At 34.5% G+C, this 11,696-nt stretch overlaps 1 protein-coding gene across 3 annotated transcripts in view; it reads right to left on the bottom strand.

The window, feature by feature from the left end:
- LOC133652917 (serine/threonine-protein kinase 35-like) overlaps positions 1-11,696 on the bottom strand; it is a 72,794-nt gene that overhangs the window by 39,981 nt on the left and 21,117 nt on the right. For 2 of the 3 annotated variants that reach the window (XR_009826629.1, XR_009826630.1), the window contains exon 3: positions 13-199. The gene's annotated coding sequence lies outside the window, so the exon portion shown is untranslated. Of the gene's footprint in view, positions 200-11,696 lie in introns of all 3 variants that reach the window. The other variant, XM_062051865.1, reaches the window with a different exon arrangement.

Here is an 11,696-nt window from a genome sequence, read left to right as displayed (position 1 = left end):
CAACCCACTGACCTCTACTGGTCCATCACTTCATTATTGTCTTCTGATATCGGGTGTTGTTGATGCTGGAGAATCCTTTGGTTCCATTCCAGTGTCCACCTGTACCACATGAAGGTGTCCAGTTCTTCACAGTTTCACTATGTCAAAAGTCCCGTTCTCTGTCCACAGTCCACAGTCCACATCCACTCGGTAAACAAATCTGCAGACACAGGATGGAAGGTAGGCTTTAGGAAGGAACACTTAAATGACTAGCACTAGAAGGAACACTTAAATGACTAGCACTAGAAGGAACACTTAAATGACTAGCATTAGAAGGAACACTTAAATGACTAGCATTAGAAGGAACACTTAAATGACTAGCATTAGAAGGAACACTTAAATGACTAGCATTAGAAGGAACACTTAAATGACTAGCATTAGAAGGAACGCTTAAATGACTAGCATTAGAAGGAACACTTAAATGACTAGCATTAGAAGGAACACTTAAATGACTAGCATTAGAAGGAACACTTAAATGACTAGCATTAGAAGGAACACTTAAATGACTAGCATTAGAAGGAACACTTAAATGACTAGCATTAGAAGGAACACTTAAATGACTAGCATTAGAAGGAACGCTTAAATGACTAGCATTAGAAGGAACACTTAAATGACTAGCATTAGAAGGAACACTTAAATGACTAGCATTAGAAGGAACACTTAAATGACTAGCATTAGAAGGAACACTTAAATGACTAGCATTAGAAGGAACACTTAAATGACTAGCACTAGAAGGAACACTTAAATGACTAGCATTAGAAGGAACACTTAAATGACTAGCATTAGAAGGAACACTTAAATGACTAGCATTAGAAGGAACACTTAAATGACTAGCACTAGAAGGAACACTTAAATGACTAGCATTAGAAGGAACACTTAAATGACTAGCATTAGAAGGAACACTTAAATGACTAGCACTAGAAGGAACACTTAAATGACTAGCATTAGAAGGAACACTTAAATGACTAGCATTAGAAGGAACACTTAAATGACTAGCATTAGAAGGAACACTTAAATGACTAGCATTAGAAGGAACACTTAAATGACTAGCATTAGAAGGAACACTTAAATGACTAGCATTAGAAGGAACACTTAAATGACTAGCATTAGAAGGAACACTTAAATGACTAGCATTAGAAGGAACACTTAAATGACTAGCATTAGAAGGAACACTTAAATGACTAGCATTAGAAGGAACACTTAAATGACTAGCACTAGAAGGAACACTTAAATGACTAGCATTAGAAGGAACACTTAAATGACTAGCATTAGAAGGAACACTTAAATGACTAGCATTAGAAGGAACACTTAAATGACTAGCATTAGAAGGAACACTTAAATGACTAGCATTAGAAGGAACACTTAAATGACTAGCATTAGAAGGAACACTTAAATGACTAGCATTAGAAGGAACACTTAAATGACTAGCATTAGAAGGAACACTTAAATGACTAGCATTAGAAGGAACACTTAAATGACTAGCATTAGAAGGAACACTTAAATGACTAGCATTAGAAGGAACACTTAAATGACTAGCACTAGAAGGAACACTTAAATGACTAGCATTAGAAGGAACACTTAAATGACTAGCATTAAGGGATAAACAAGCCATCAGGATGTTGGGAGCCCAGGTAAAATATGTCATCATGCTAACAGGACAGGAATAAACATGTTTGTATGTATATTCACCAGGATATTAAATACATAACTCGCACTGATCTCAACCACAATGCCCTTGAATCTGTGTGGGCAGAAATCAAATGTACGGTACTGATAGGGACTGTATACACACCCCTAATCAGAGTGATCTATATGGGGCTCTCGAGGACTGCTTGGCTGGGGTAGACAATGTGGAGATAATTAGAACTGGAGATCTGAACACAAATATTCAACGCAGAGATGCGTCTGTTTTCACATCCTACAGCAAGCTTTGTAATCTGCACCGTCTTTCCCAGCTAATAACAATCACCCACTTAATCAACCATAGATCTCATCCTCACATCAGACCGGCCTAAAATAAAAAATAGTGGGGTCATGATCTGTGGTCTTAGCGACCACTATCTAACCTTCTGCACCCGCAAAATAGCTAAACCCAAAGCCAACAGCCACATAACAGCCCAATCCAGATCCCTTCAAAAATACTCCAGTGATCATTTCAACCTAAAGTCATTTTGATAGTAGGCTAATATAGACACTTACATCATGTGTTGCCTTCATTATAACACTTATATAAGACTTTTAAAGTCATTTTGATAGTAGGCTAATATAGCTAATATAGACACTTACATCATGTGTTGTCTTCATTATAACACTTATATAAGACTTTTAAAGTCATTTTGATAGTAGGCTAATATAGACACTTACATCATGTGTTGCCTTCATTATAACACTTATATAAGACTTTTAAAGTCATTTTGATAGTAGGCTAATATAGCTAATATAGACACTTACATCATGTGTTGTCTTCATTATAACACTTATATAAGACTTTTAAAGTCATTTTGATAGTAGGCTAATATAGCTAATATAGACACTTACATCATGTGTTGCCTTCATTATAACACTTAACATTTGACAACCAAACAATGACACAAGGCGACTCGGTAAAGAATCTGGGTATTATCTTCCACACAACTCTCTCGTTTGAGTCACACATTAAGAGTGTTACTAAAACAACTCTCTCGTTTGAGTCACACATTAAGAGTGTTACTAAAACAACTCTCTCGTTTGAGTCACACATTAAGAGTGTTACTAAAACAACTCTCTCGTTTGAGTCACACATTAAGAGTGTTACTAAAACAACTCTCTCGTTTGAGTCACACATTAAGAGTGTTACTAAAACAACTCTCTCGTTTGAGTCACACATTAAGAGTGTTACTAAAACAACTCTCTCGTTTGAGTCACACATTAAGAGTGTTACTAAAACAACTCTCTCGTTTGAGTCACACATTAAGAGTGTTACTAAAACAACTCTCTCGTTTGAGTCACACATTAAGAGTGTTACTAAAACAACTCTCTCGTTTGAGTCACACATTAAGAGTGTTACTAAAACAACTCTCTCGTTTGAGTCGCACATTAAGAGTGTTACTAAAACAACTCTCTCGTTTGAGTCACACATTAAGAGTGTTACTAAAACAACTCTCTCGTTTGAGTCGCACATTAAGAGTGTTACTAAAACAACTCTCTCGTTTGAGTCACACATTAAGAGTGTTACTAAAACGACTCTCTCGTTTGAGTCACACATTAAGAGTGTTACTAAAACAACTCTCTCGTTTGAGTCGCACATTAAGAGTGTTACTAAAACAACTCTCTCGTTTGAGTCACACATTAAGAGTGTTACTAAAACAACTCTCTCGTTTGAGTCACACATTAATTGTGTTACTAAAACAACTCTCTCGTTTGAGTCACACATTAAGAGTGTTACTAAAACAACTCTCTCGTTTGAGTCACACATTAAGAGTGTTACTAAAACAACTCTCTCGTTTGAGTCACACATTAAGAGTGTTACTAAAACAACTCTCTCGTTTGAGTCACACATTAAGAGTGTTACTAAAACAACTCTCTCGTTTGAGTCACACATTAAGAGTGTTACTAAAACAGCCTTCTTTCATCTCTGTAATATCACTACAATGTGTTCCATTTTGTCTACTAACGCCGCTGAGATCATTATTCATGCCTTTGTTACATCTCGTCTCCATTACTGTAACGTATTATTTTCGGGTCTCCCTATGTCTAGCATTAAAATATTACACTTGGTACAAAATGTGGCTGCGAACAACAACAAGAACAAGAAAGTTCGATCATATTACGCCTATACTGTATATACCTTTATATACATATATATATATACCTATACTGTATATACCTTTATATACATATATATGTATACCTATACTGTATATACCTTTATATACATATATATACCTATACTGTATATACCTTTATATACATATATATACCTATACTGTATATACCTTTATATACATATATATATATCTATACTGTATATACCTTTATATACATATATATACCTATACTGTATATACCTTTATATACATATATATACCTATACTGTATATACCTTTATATATATACCTATACTGTATATACCTTTATATACATATATATATACCTATACTGTATATACCTTTATATACATATATATATACCTATACTGTATATACCTTTATATACATATATATATATACCTATACTGTATATACCTTTATATACCTATACTGTATATACCTTAATATACATATATATATATACCTATACTGTATATACCTTTATATACATATATATATATACCTATACTGTATATACCTTTATATACCTATACTGTATATACCTTTATATACATATATATATATATATACCTATACTGTATATACCTTTATATACCTATACTGTATATACCTTTATATACATATATATACCTATACTGTATATACCTTTATATACCTATACTGTATATACCTTTATATACATATATATATATATATACCTATACTGTATATACCTTTATATACATATGTATATATATATACTGTATATACCTTTATATACATATATATATATATATACCTATACTGTATATACCTTTATATACATATATATTAAGGCTGAAACGACGCGTCGACGTAGTCGACGTCATCGGTTACGTAAATACGTCGACGCCGTTTTTGTGCGTCGACGCGTCGCATATTTACGTCACACTACCGTCATGGCGGACCGCAAAGCAGACGATCAAAGCAGACGATGCGAGCGGTGCGAGCGAGGGGGGAAAAGCATGCCAAAAGTGGTCAAAAGTGTGGGAGTATTTCAATAAACGGCCTAATAATGTTGTTGTATGCACACTGTGTCGAGCGGAAATGGCCTATCATAGCAGCACAACGGCTATGAACGAACATTTGAAAAGAAAACCAACTAGTCAATCGTCCGCGCGAGCATACGTTGTCATCATTACACAAAAACATGACTGTGTCATTTGTATCTGCTAGGGGTGTAACGGTACGTGTTTTGTATTGAACCGTTTCGGTACGGGGCTTTCGGTTCGGCACGGGGGTGTACCGAACGAGTTTCTAAGCTAAAGCTAACTTTAGCTGCTAAAGTCTTAACAAGCTGCTTCGCTCCTCTGCGTCTGTCTCAGCACGCAGCATTGTCCCACCCACACAACCATCTGATTGGTACACACGCAGCATTGTCCCACCCACACAACCACCTGATTGGTACACACGCAGCATTGTCCCACCCACACAACCACCTGATTGGTACACACGCAGCATTGTCCCACCCACACAACCATCTGATTGGTACACACGAAGCATTATCAGCCAATCAGCAGTGCGTATTCAGAGCGCATGTAGTCAGCGCTTCAGCGTGGAGCAGATAGGTGTTTAGCAGGTGAGCATCAGGCAGCGGACTCTCCCCAAATGATAATAAACACCTCCCAGTCAACTACTAGTAACATCACTATGAGCCCGTTGACCTTCTAAAAATATAAACTACAGCTCAGCTCACTCGCAGTCCTGGCTTGAGGTGAAGGCTAATTACCTCTCGTTCCAGCCACATCGACCCCTTCTGAGCGCCTATTTTCAGCTGCTGGGAATATTGTAAACAAGAAAAGAACCAAACATGTACACATGCTAACCTTTCTTCATTACAACTGTTAGACACTCACTGGAATGAGTAGAATTGGTTATTGTGTACTGTGTTGGACTGGATGTTTATTTTGCACATTTTAAAAGCAATACTTAATGTTTACAGTGCTCCAGAATATTTACATTGGCACTTTTTTGTATTGGATGTTTATCTTTATTTTTGCACATTTTAGCAAATAAGCAATACTTTCACTTTTGTTGAAATGTTTACACTGTTGTTACAGAATATTTCGTTTTGCACTTTTTTGTATTGGATGTTTATCTTTATTTTTGCACATTTTAAAGCAAAATAAGCAATACTTTTACTTTTGAAATGCTTATACTATTGCAGAATATTAAGATTTGCACTGGATGTTGACTTTTATATTTGCACATTAAAAAGCAAATAAGCTACTTTTAATTTTGTTAAATGTTAAAAGTTTTAAATGTTTACATTGTTACAGAATATTTAGTCATGTTGTTGTCAATGTTGACTGAGTGGCCATACTTCTTTTTTTTTGTAAATAAAAGCCATGCCTTTTGAAAAAACGGGCCTACATTTATTTTTTCATCTTCATTTTGAATAAAAAAAATAATCGGTAAAAGGAAAAATAATCTATAGATTAATCGAAAAAAATAATCTATAGATTAACCGATTAATCGAAAAAATAATCTATAGATTAATCGATAGAAAAATAATCGTTAGCTGCAGCCTTAATATATATGTATACCTATACTGTATATACCTTTATATACATATATATACCTATACTGTATATACCTTTATATACATATATATATATCTATACTGTATATACCTTTATATACATATATATACCTATACTGTATATACCTTTATATACATATATGTATATACCTATACTGTATATACCTTTATATACATATATATACCTATACTGTATATACCTTTATATATATACCTATACTGTATATACCTTTATATACATATATATATACCTATACTGTATATACCTTTATATACATATATATATATATACCTATACTGTATATACCTTTATATACCTATACTGTATATACCTTTATATACATATATATATACCTATACTGTATATACCTTTATATACATATATATATACCTATACTGTATATACCTTTATATACCTATACTGTATATACCTTTATATACATATATATATACCTATACTGTATATACCTTTATATACCTATACTGTATATACCTTTATATACATATATATATATATATATACCTATACTGTATATACCTTTATATACATATATATATATATATACCTATACTGTATATACCTTTATATACATATATATATATACCTATACTGTATATACCTTTATATACATATACCTATACTGTATATACCTTTATATACATATATATATATATACCTCTACTGTCTATACCTTTATATACATATATATATATACCTATACTGTATATACCTTTATATACATATATATGTACCTATACTGTATATACCTTTATATACCAATACTGGCTCACCTGCACTGGCTTCCTGTGCACTTAATATGTGACTTTAAGGTTGTACTACTTAGGTATAAATACTAAAAGGTCTATCTTGCAGATTGTATTGTACCATATGTCCCGGCAAGAAATCTGCCTTCAAAGAACTCCTGCTTATTAGTGATTCCCAGAGCGCAAAAAAAGTCTGCAGGCTATAGAGCGTTTTCTGTTGGGGCTCCATTACTATGGAATGTTCTAGCAGTAACAGTTAGAGATGCTACCTCCGTAGAAGCATTTAAGTCCCATCTTAAAACTCATTTGTATACTCTAGCTTTTAAATAGACCCCTTTTAGATCAGTTGATCTGCCATCTCTTTTCTTCTCTCCTCTGCCCCCCTCTCCTGCGTGGAGGGGGAGTTACACAGGTCCGGTGGCCATGGATGAAGTGCTGGCTGTCCAGAGTCGGGACCCCGGGTGGACCACTAGCCTGTGCATCGGTTGGGGACATCTCTGCACTGCTGACCTGTCCCCGCTTGGGATGGTCTCCTGCTGGCCCCACTATGGACTGGACTCTCATTATTATGTTAGATCCACTATGGACTGGACTCTCATTATTATGTTAGATCCACTATGGACTGGACTCTCATTATTATGTTAGATCCACTATGGACTGGACTCTCATTATTATGTTAGATCCACTATGGACTGGACTCTCACTATTATGTTGGATCCACTATGGACTGGACTCTCTCTATTATGTTGGATCCACTATGGACTGGACTCTCACACTATTATGTTAGATCCACTATGGACTGGACTCTCACACTATTATGTTGGATCCACTATGGACTGGACCTTCACAATATTATGTTAGATCCACTATGGACTGGACTCTCACTATTATGTTAGATCCACTATGGACTGGACTCTCATTATTATGTTGGATCCACTATGGACTGGACTCTCACTATTATGTTGGATCCACTATGGACTGGACTCTCACACTATTATGTTGGATCCACTATGGACTGGACTCTCACTATTATGTTGGATCCACTATGGACTGGACTCTCACTATTATGTTGGATCCACTATGGACTGGACCTTCACAATATTATGTTAGATCCACTATGGACTGGACTCTCACTATTATGTTAGATCCACTATGGACTGGACTCTCATTATTATGTTGGATCCACTATGGACTGGACTCTCACTATTATGTTGGATCCACTATGGACTGGACCTTCACAATATTATGTTAGATCCACTATGGACTGGACTCTCACTATTATGTTAGATCCACTATGGACTGGACTCTCACTATTATGTTGGATCCACTATGGACTGGACTCTCACTATTATGTTGGATCCACTATGGACTGGACCTTCACAATATTATGTTAGATCCACTATGGACTGGACTCTCACTATTATGTTAGATCCACTATGGACTGGACTCTCACTATTATGTTAGATCCACTATGGACTGGACTCTCACACTATTATGTTAGATCCACTATGGACTGGACTCTCACTATTATGTTAGATCCACTATGGACTGGACTCTCACTATTATGTTAGATCCACTATGGACTGGACTCTCACACTATTATGTTAGATCCACTATGGACTGGACTCTCACTATTATGTTAGATCCACTATGGACTGGACTCTCACTATTATGTTAGATCCACTATGGACTGGACTCTCACACTATTATGTCAGACCCACTCGACATCCATTGCTTTCGGTCTCCCCTAGAAGATGTACACTACTGCCTCTCACGCCCCCCCTTCCCCCGACACCCCACTATGTAAGAAGCACTGCATTAAAAGGCTGTCTGGAATTTCATCACAGTTACATTTTTCTAGGGTACACCATTATTTTTCATGACACCCCCAAAGTGAATGTTTTATTATCTGTACGTGTCAAGATGTACACTATTATGCCATTGCCTCTCACACATATGACAGCGCTCCTACCCCCCAGGGGGCCGACCCCCCTACTTAAGAAGCACTGCATTGAAGTTTGAAACTTGGACACGGTACTTTATATTTTTACACACCCCTCAAAATGAATGTTAATGTATTTATCTGTACGTATCAGAGATATACGCTATTGCCTCTCACGCCCCCTTACACATATCATGGCGCCCCCAGGACCAATCTAAGTTTGTGCTCTTCCACATTGTGTTTGTATAGTTGTCAAAGTATACATTGTGTTTGTATAGTTGTCAAAGTATACATTGTGTTTGTATAGTTGTCAAAGTATACATTGTGTTTGTATAGTTGTCAAAGTATACATTGTGTTGTATAGTTGTCAAAGTATACATTGTGTTTGTATAGTTGTCAAAGTATACATTGTGTTTGTATAGTTGTCAAAGTATACATTGTGTTTGTATAGTTGTCAAAGTATACATTGTGTTGTATAGTTGTCAAAGTATACATTGTGTTTGTATAGTTGTCAAAGTATACATTGTGTTTGTATAGTTGTCAAAGTATACATTGTGTTGTATAGTTGTCAAAGTATACATTGTGTTTGTATAGTTGTCAAAGTATACATTGTGTTTGTATAGTTGTCAAAGTATACATTGTGTTTGTATAGTTGTCAAAGTATACATTGTGTTTGTATAGTTGTCAAAGTATACATTGTGTTTGTATAGTTGTCAAAGTATACATTGTGTTGTATAGTTGTCAAAGTATACATTGTGTTTGTATAGTTGTCAAAGTATACATTGTGTTTGTATAGTTGTCAAAGTATACATTGTGTTTGTATAGTTGTCAAAGTATACATTGTGTTTGTATAGTTGTCAAAGTATACATTGTGTTTGTATAGTTGTCAAAGTATACATTGTGTTTGTATAGTTGTCAAAGTATACATTGTGTTTGTATAGTTGTCAAAGTATACATTGTGTTTGTATAGTTGTCAAAGTATACATTGTGTTTGTATAGTTGTCAAAGTATACATTGTGTTTGTATAGTTGTCAAAGTATACATTGTGTTTGTATAGTTGTCAAAGTATACATTGTGTTTGTATAGTTGTCAAAGTATACATTGTGTTTGTATAGTTGTCAAAGTATACATTGTGTTTGTATAGTTGTCAAAGTATACATTGTGTTTGTATAGTTGTCAAAGTATACATTGTGTTGTATAGTTGTCAAAGTATACATTGTGTTTGTATAGTTGTCAAAGTATACATTGTGTTTGTATAGTTGTCAAAGTATACATTGTGTTGTATAGTTGTCAAAGTATACATTGTGTTTGTATAGTTGTCAAAGTATACATTGTGTTTGTATAGTTGTCAAAGTATACATTGTGTTGTATAGTTGTCAAAGTATACATTGTGTTTGTATAGTTGTCAAAGTATACATTGTGTTTGTATAGTTGTCAAAGTATACATTGTGTTTGTATAGTTGTCAAAGTATACATTGTGTTGTATAGTTGTCAAAGTATACATTGTGTTTGTATAGTTGTCAAAGTATACATTGTGTTTGTATAGTTGTCAAAGTATACATTGTGTTGTATAGTTGTCAAAGTATACATTGTGTTTGTATAGTTGTCAAAGTATACATTGTGTTTGTATAGTTGTCAAAGTATACATTGTGTTTGTATAGTTGTCAAAGTATACATTGTGTTTGTATAGTTGTCAAAGTATACATTGTGTTTGTATAGTTGTCAAAGTATACATTGTGTTGTATAGTTGTCAAAGTATACATTGTGTTTGTATAGTTGTCAAAGTATACATTGTGTTTGTATAGTTGTCAAAGTATACATTGTGTTTGTATAGTTGTCAAAGTATACATTGTGTTTGTATAGTTGTCAAAGTATACATTGTGTTTGTATAGTTGTCAAAGTATACATTGTGTTTGTATAGTTGTCAAAGTATACATTGTGTTTGTATAGTTGTCAAAGTATACATTGTGTTTGTATAGTTGTCAAAGTATACATTGTGTTTGTATAGTTGTCAAAGTATACATTGTGTTTGTATAGTTGTCAAAGTATACATTGTGTTTGTATAGTTGTCAAAGTATACATTGTGTTTGTATAGTTGTCAAAGTATACATTGTGTTTGTATAGTTGTCAAAGTATACATTGTGTTTGTATAGTTGTCAAAGTATACATTGTGTTTGTATAGTTGTCAAAGTATACATTGTGTTGTATAGTTGTCAAAGTATACATTGTGTTTGTATAGTTGTCAAAGTATACATTGTGTTTGTATAGTTGTCAAAGTATACATTGTGTTGTATAGTTGTCAAAGTATACATTGTGTTTGTATAGTTGTCAGACATTTCTCTGTGTGAGAGCCCGGGTGATTGCGCAACAGTGCATTGCGTGCATGTGCCCTGCCTTCATTTCCTGCATTCTCTCTTAAGTCTGCTGTTTCTTCAGAGTTATGTTGGCCAGATGGTGACAGGCAATAATCAAGTCAGTCATGAATGTTAATAAAGATCTTCCTGCTCCAAGATGTCCAGTCTACCAAACACATTTAAAGCTCTTTTCATTCAAAGGATTTCCCAAAGTCACGCATGAACAA

The sequence above is a fragment of the Entelurus aequoreus genome, linkage group LG07, assembly GCF_033978785.1.
Source record: "Entelurus aequoreus isolate RoL-2023_Sb linkage group LG07, RoL_Eaeq_v1.1, whole genome shotgun sequence".
NCBI classification, from domain to species: domain Eukaryota; kingdom Metazoa; phylum Chordata; class Actinopteri; order Syngnathiformes; family Syngnathidae; genus Entelurus; species Entelurus aequoreus.
The sequence above is the reverse complement of the archived record's forward strand: the minus strand, read 5'-3'. Positions and strand labels throughout refer to the sequence as shown.